Genomic DNA, 6,458 nt, shown 5'->3' with positions numbered 1-6,458 from the left:
AGTTTGGTGTACCAACTAAATAGTGTGTTTGATCTTCTCAGGCATAAAACTGTCAAGAACAATAAGTAATATTTTGTTTAAACTCTCATTAAAGAACAAAACCCTCATGTATATTTAAACTTATATACTCTTACTTTATAAACTATATATTTGTGGTTGGATGTAGTGATTGGACCCTCCTTCATAATTGATGTCTCCCATTAATATTGACATACTAAATTATATCTAGATTGTTATTAATCTATTGAATATTAACTTATACTTCTTATAAATAAATTCATAAAATATCAAGTCAAAACTAAATTGAATTTGATTCCATATTTCTTTAAATTTTGTCTCTAACATTAGTCTATTAATAATATAAATAATGAAGAAAATTAAATTTTAAATTAATCCAGCAAAATCCAAAAGCATATAAAGATTTATTTTCGGATGTGAGTAAAGTGGTGTTGGTTGTTGTGGTCCTATGGATGGGGAACTTAGCTTATCATAAGAAATTAAATTTTAAAGTAATCCAACAAAACCCAAAAGCATATAAAGATTTCTTTTTGGATGTGAGTAGAGTGGTGTTGTGGTCCTGTGGATGGAAAACTTAGTTTATCTTACAAAATTAATTTTAATTTGATTTTGTTAAATAGTTGAGATTTTCAAGAGAGGGGGAGGAACAACTTGTTTTTACTGATAAGTACAACTACACCAATCATGATAGTACAAATGTGATGTAACAATAACCTATCAAAATCGAAGAAATTTTTTTTTTTTTGGAACTAACGAGTTGATATTATGGGGTTGGTTATCCTTGTTTTCATCACTCTTATACTAGCACTAGAGTTCATCCTTCCAAGAAGCCAATGGCAGCCTGGCATACCCGTTTAGCTCTAAGATATGACGCCATATTCCACTAGAGAAATCGCAAGAGAAGAAGATATGATCTAATTAAGTTCTCTTCACACCTATTACAGAGGACATAGGTTGTCTCCATCGTTACACCCCAATTATGCAATTGGCTTTTGGTTGAGAGGCGTTCTCAACATGCAAGCCAAGTGATAAATGCATAACAAGGGTGATTTCACTTTGCCCAGACCACCACCGACCAAGCAACTTTATCAAACCTCTTATGCAGGCTATCCCATGCAGTGCGAAGTGAGAAAAGAAGAAAAAAACAACATATGGATTTTAGTAGACAACAAAATATCAAAATCCTAACAGAATATTTGGAATCAGATCAAGGATTGGTGATTTAGGGGGGGGGGGGAATACTGATTGGTGTAAGGTTTCTTGAGGAAAAAAAGCAACCGCCAAGTATTTTAGCAATGGAGATCTTCTCTACCCATTTGCGCATCTACCCATCCTCCCAAATTCCCATGCTATGCTGTCTAACACGAGCAAACCTACGAGTGTGAGTCCCACTACATCATGTTAGTGTGAGAGAATCGTTAGAGTGGTAGGCTAGATAGAAAGGATTTAGACTCATATCTTAGACCATTCCCTCCATATTCTACAATAGATCTTACAATTCTAAAAGGATCAGGAAATACTTAGGACCCATGAGAACCATGGGACCTTTAAAAGGATGGTCCCAGTGGTAGACATTGACTCTAATTATTAGAGTTATTTTCAACCATTTGGGTGTATTATTAATGCCTAGAGAACCACCAACCACAAAATCAAGCTTGATTTGGTCCCCATGAGTAAGATATTTGATCCTAGAGACGGACCAAGATACACCATTAATTATGCAGTCTCCATCTTGTTAGGTTACTTTACATATCATGGTTACAACATTACATGGAATCACACCATTTTGTTGCTCATATAGTCAAGGAGTGGAAAAATCCACAAGGCGGGTGGACGGGCCATGGTGATTTGGGAGCCAAGCAGAGGTTTTGAGGCATTCAGGTGCAAATTTGGGTCTTCTTTTTTAGCTTCATCTATGGAAGCAAAATCTCGTCGTGATGCACTCCACTTTGATAATCTCCCTTCTTTTTTTAATTTTATTTGAGTTTATTAGAGTCACTTCTCCATGAAGTTTGCAACCCTTGAAACAGTGTTAGGTTGAGGCGTTCCGAACGTAATATATGCTGGAGTAAAAGGGACCACTCTCTAGTTTAGCCCAATTTAATAGACATAAACGTAAAATCTTCTTTATTCAAACTTGTTTTTCTTCTGTCATCATCAAATCAAGGTTCGACATGGCCGGCGGCACCCTGGCGACACGGGCGACACAGGCGACACGGGCTACATGTCGCCCGATTTCTAAAACCTAAATGTCGAATGTTTTTATAAACCAAATACCGCTCTGATTCGGCTTCCGGCAAGACCTCGGGTTTTCTCTACAACTTTCTCTCCTTCGGGTTAACGCGCCGCCATCCAAAGTCCAAAGACCCAACCCACCGACCCTCCTCCTCCGGTGGCAACTTCTCTCCTTCCCGGGGATACGCGCAGCCATCCCAAACCACGGATCTCCTCCTTCTCCGCCGGTGGCGGTTGTTCGAGGTCGCGGTGGATGGTGGTGTTGTGATCGCATATGCGGTGGATGGTGGCCTTGTGATCGTCATCCGGGGTTTCATTTTTGTGATCGAATCTAGAACGAGAGAGGACGGATGGAGAGTCGGGGTTTGCGTTTTCTTTAAAGCCGTGGAGGGGTTTGGGTTGGGTGGAAGTGGAACTTGGAAGCCATGGATGGCTTCGGTCGGTAGAAAATTCCGATTGGATCAAGGGGGAAGCCCCCGTTTGTCTATGTGTTTCTCCCTCCCTCTCTCGACCTCGGAACATCACCGCGGTGGTGGTCAAGTGGTGGGTGGATCGACACGGGGTCACCTCCGCCGCCCGGTGCTTCTCTCTCCCTCTCTCGACCTCGCAACATCACCGCCGGTGGTGGGTGGATCGACACGAGTCAAGATTTCGAGCACGCAGGTATCGCCGACCAAGCGAGACGCGTCATCGCCGGAATCGGCCGACTTAATGTTAAGTCGGTGCGTGGGCGGACGTGGCGTCCCAGGGACCACTCTCTAGTTTAGCCCGATTTATAGACATACACTATAATCTGCATCAAATTAGTCACAAGGACTGTGGTTCCATAGGCCCAAGGGATGGAAAAGGGGGGAAGGGAGGGGGGAAATGTGGAGGGACAAATGTTTGAACCGAAATCTCCTTGGACTTATTTGTCTCTATATAGAAGGCTTCCACCGCTGTGCCAGAAGTACATCCACCAATTGATTCAAATTATGTTATATTCTATTCAAATCAAATTTAGGGTACCTACTTTTGTTGAAATGGTACTGGCAATCCATTAGTAGTAGTAACTACATAGTAATGTGATAATAAGTATAGCTCAATATTGATCCCACTTGTGGTCCTTTGTCAGTCCCATGTTTGGCCTAACACCCAAAGAGACCTTAAAGAAAACATGGGCAAACCCTTGTATGAGTGGCCCCAAGTGGTAGTGATGGAATTTTTATTTTTTTTGGGCCAACATAAACAACTTCATTCATTTGAAAGAAACTAGTTTGGGAATATTCTCCCAGTAGGAACAAAAGGAGAATGTACAATACATATTGGTGGATGAAACCACCAAACCTTTGACAAGTCCAAACACCGGTCCCCCTTTGGACCAATCTGAATATTGTCAAACAGAACAAAAGAATCTTTGATAAGCTGGACTGACTTTAAACACATCCAGCTTAACTCCTTAGGACCACCTCCTTGTGGTGAGGTGTGGCTTCATGTGCACTAAGCCATCACTTTCTTTTTAAGGGAGTAATAGTAACCACTAACCACAGAGTCAGAACTGTGTTGATCCATGCCAGATATTTCCAGAAAAGTCTGTAATTTTTCTGGTCTATTTTAATTTACTTTACAAAATTGTGTGAGATCACATGAAACCTTGCAAAATCAAACTATTTTGAATATGAAAACCTGGAGAAAAGACATTTTTGAAGGTGAGTTTTGAGAAAGAAAAAAAAAAAAAAAAAGACAAATTTGAGTACTGGCACACTTCACTCACTCCATAGTAGGTAAGCAGTTGCATAGTTCTAAGTATGGTGTAGTGTGTCGGTGATATATCGCCGTGTCGCTGGGGGGCGACACGACTTTTACCTTTTAGCGGTTATATATTGCCAACGGTCGACTTTTTCATATTCGTTCTCACTCTCAATCTCTCTCTAGATTCTTCTATTTGCTAAGTTGTCTCTTTCTGTCCGGAGATCAGAGCTTTAGTTTGAGCAAGATGGATCAGAGTAGGGTTTGCACTCTGATCTTCGTCTGCATTGCCGTGGTCGGAGACCACCTTGATTGTTTGGTTTTATTGATAAGCACAAATACACCAAGCATGATAGTTCAAATGTGGTGTAATATAGCTTATCAAAATCAAAGATATATTTTCCTTGCAAACTCGTCAATAGTTGACACATCACTAGAATATTAATCAATAAAAAGAAACAAACTAATTCATATATGCATGGTATAGAACATTCCAATGATGCTTTAAGAGTAGTTGCCGACGACCTTCCTATCAGGGAAGAACAATGTGCTCCCAAATAATTTTTACCATACAAATAAGAGTGGGATCTACTAGATTCTCGTTTCTCATTAATTTATGAGACCACTCTGGTTTGATCCAATAAAATGTTTTTATTAACAAAGAAAGTTAATTTGGACAAATCCAAAGGGGTAGTTTACTTAGTAAAAAAAACTCACATCTCTAAGTTGGAGCCCGGAGGTTAGATTTCAAATCTCCTCAAAGCTATGGGCCAGTTCGGGCTAAAATGGACCGATATGGTTTGATTTTAACGATTTGAATTACAATTTGACACCCCTAATTTGTGAGATTCTCTCCCTTTGTTCAAACCAATCAGGAGACTCGTGACTTGACTTTGCTGATCCACTTGTGAACAAAAAAATTGACTGATAATCTATTTTTAAAATTTTCATAAATAGTTTTTGGTTAAATGGGTTTTTTTTTCTCCCCTCCCCAGGTTTCAACTTTGGAGGATTCCTAATAATTCCGATTACTTTAGATTCCATTCATATCAAAACCAATACAAGTCAATGTGTGAATGAATATAGGGTTCAAAACGACAAATTAAAGTAGATGATTTACAAATCAATTCTTTACCTCCAAAAAAAGAAGTTAAAATTCAATTTGAATTCCCCTTGTGAATGAAGACAGTTTTTGTTGTACGCTAGAGGTATCAGATTAGGTTTTCTTCTTCAAAATTTGAGGTTTGTTAGATCAGCTTTCGTGCACCTTAATTATATCATTAAGGGATAGTTTTTATATATATATATGTAAGGTGGTGGTAGTGGTAGTGGTAGTGGTGGAGACTTCATTCTTGGCATGAAAAGAATGCAACTTCTTGATCTTATACTATAAGTCATTGATCAATTAACTTGAAATGAACCCAACAAGTAAGTTAATTTACGGTTTTCTTTATGAAAAATACCTAAAAACAAAAACTAGATAGGAGAGGGGAAAAAGAGAAGAAAAAGAAAAAAAAAAGATTAAAAGATAACTCCATCTTCTCGAGTATGGATCCATTCTTCGATAAGGAAAAACAATGTGTTCTCTTGACTTTTCTAAACTACAAAATTGAATCCTTAATCCATGTCGACTCCGTATACGACGGTTTGGCCTATTTCCATTCCTTGGTTTCAGGAATTATGCTCTCCAATTGCCTAGGCTGTTTCGCGGGTTGTTTTTTCTTTCTTTCGATTAATGGAAATTTCTTACCAAAAAATAAAGAAAGATTGAATCCTTAATGGATTCCATATGGAACTCACACCTATTGTAAAGTTTAAAAGCATCATGAAAAATCTAAACACCTATTCTCATATATATCAATCTCTCCACCACATATTAAAAAGGACGAACCCACCTCTCAAATATCTATATTTTTAAACAAGTTGAGAAGAATAAAATTCACCCACAACTCTTATTATCTTCCAAAACACCCGCCGGACACCAAAAAGGCTGAAAGACCCTTAAGATCAGCTGCACCACATGCACCCATTCTCATGTCTCCCAATATTGATGAGATGAATTCCTCAAAATAGACAGAGAGATGGTGACGTAAAAATACAATAAAAGCAATCCAACAATTAATAATCAAAGGGTGGGTTCTAAAATTGAGTCCGGATCAACTACTCGTCGAAGGAGCACAGACGGCTTTACCACCATAAATACAGGGGAACCCAGGGGTTGGGTGATGGAAGCCTTTTTTGTTATTATTATTTACCTATGGGTCCCACAGAATTTGTGGTGGTAAAATCGGTTGCGCTCTCTTGACGGGATGATGATCCGAATTCTTCTAATAAAACTCCGAATCCGAATTTTTTATTTTTTATTAAAAAAGGCCACGTGGTTGGTTGTAATGGCTTGCCACTTGTAATGGTGCAGTCTAGATGTCTACCTAAAAAATCTTGACTTGCAGTGACTATAACAGACTTTTGGGAACCTG

The sequence above is a fragment of the Hakea prostrata genome, chromosome 9 (assembly GCF_041222555.1).
Source record: "Hakea prostrata isolate BN-2017 chromosome 9, UWA_Hpros_2, whole genome shotgun sequence".
NCBI lineage: Eukaryota > Viridiplantae > Streptophyta > Magnoliopsida > Proteales > Proteaceae > Hakea > Hakea prostrata.
The sequence above is the reverse complement of the archived record's forward strand: the minus strand, read 5'-3'. Positions refer to the sequence as shown.